The following is a 1808-nucleotide window of genomic DNA, read 5'->3' as shown; positions in this document are numbered from 1 at the left end:
TAGAAGTAGGAAACAGAAGATAACTAAACAAATTAATAAAATAAATAGTATAGGCCTGAGTGCCTTTGGTCATTTCGTTGCTTGTTTGTATTAAGTAATATATATTCAAGTTCATTGTCTTAATATATTATCCTAAATGTTATGGTAAAACAGCAGACAGTCATATGTAATAAACACTAGGAAAAGATCAAAAATATGATTGTAAGTTGTAATTTTGGCATTTTTAATAGCATCAAAATCTATGTTCAGTGTAGCTGGTATAAAAGTGGATTCAGAAACAATGGAAAGAGGCATGAGCAAAATTAGGAAATATTTTATTATTAAAAACCAATCTTTATAAGTCAATCTACAAAGCCATACTTATTCTGTGGCAATATATAGCTCAACTAGACAACACTCATACTTAATCTTGTAGATATCTAACCCTCCATGCGAATGATACACATCAGGGTCTCCTTTAGCATGAATCAAATGCCTTATTGATCTCTGAGAATGGCACTGAGTGAGTGATAAATTTCTCAGTTGCAAATCCAGTTCCTGCAACATCAACACAATGGATTCAGTAATGTCAGAAGAATGGCATCAGATGATATTGGTTATTTGCTTTGCATTGAGATGTAAATCTTACATTTTTCATATATTTTTCCACAACATTTGGGATATCAGAACGAGGTTTGAAATTGCCAAAGAAGGTGCCCTTGGAGTCCTCTCGGTAAGGAAATTAATGGATGAGTTTTGAATTCATCATCTTTGTTTGGAACACCAACCAGCACAGCCACACCCCAACCCTGAGATTATACAGATTTTAGAATTGCGAACAATGTATTAATTTACTGGGATTTATATCTTCTGGAGAGTAAAGATGATTACATCGTGGACGCATTCGAATGCTGAGATATGGCTTGGACACTTCCAGTACATTCAACACTCCGATCCACTCCCCATAGTCATCTCAGCAATCACCTGTTCACAAAACCAACATAAATTCTCTGTTAAATTCACATCAATGTACAAATAACAAGGACAGAAAGGAAGTAAGACTATGCAATCATGTGCAAAATAACTTGATAATTAGGTTTTAGAACCAACACCGTTGACTGGTTTTTTGTGATCTTGGATTCAAAACTCAGTACATCCAAACTTCCTAGCTGCAGAAATAAGAATATGAAAGGAGCTCCATCAATAATAATAGCATCTCATTGAATGACATTTGGGAAAATATGCATCTGTGGAAATTGGAAATTGAGGATGAAGTTTATTTGTATATTCATTTATATGAAAATGACTCTACCTTCTTCCAATCTGCTGGGGTTCATATCACACCTATAATCCTTGAAGCCCCTGCTATCCTTGCCCCTGAACAGCCTAGAACAAAAATAGATGCTAATGATATAGCTCATTACAGTCCTTTTATGGACCTGGAAGTTCCATATAATTAGAGATGAAGGGAAGGAAGTAACTCACCCAAGACTACAGCTCCCAGTCCGAAAACAGCAATAGATTGGCCCTTTTTTGGTTTTGCAACATTAATCGTAGCGCCAAGACCTTGAAGAAAGGAGATAAATAGATCAGTAACATTTAGAAATTTGTAATGTTACTAGTATTGTAGTATCATATATATTTAGAAAAAGGAACTTTTCCACCTGTGGATATCCACAGCTAAGAACACAAATTTCTCCAAGGAGCTGCAGAATTGATCTTGGCGACACAGCCAACATGGGACAGTGTATTCGTGAATGTGGAGGTGCCAAGAAATGGTATATGGGCTTTCCATTGACAGAAAACCTAGACTTTTCATCATTAATCAT

General features: G+C 35.5%; 1 pseudogene; it reads right to left on the bottom strand.

Annotated features, from left to right (window-relative positions):
• Positions 1-419: 419 nt before the first annotated feature.
• LOC116117520 lies at positions 420-1808 on the bottom strand (annotated as a pseudogene).

This window comes from Pistacia vera, unplaced genomic scaffold (assembly GCF_008641045.1).
Source record: "Pistacia vera cultivar Batoury unplaced genomic scaffold, PisVer_v2 Contig817, whole genome shotgun sequence".
Lineage (NCBI taxonomy): Eukaryota > Viridiplantae > Streptophyta > Magnoliopsida > Sapindales > Anacardiaceae > Pistacia > Pistacia vera.
Note: the sequence above shows the minus strand (reverse complement) of the source record. Positions and strands in the feature narration are given on the sequence as shown.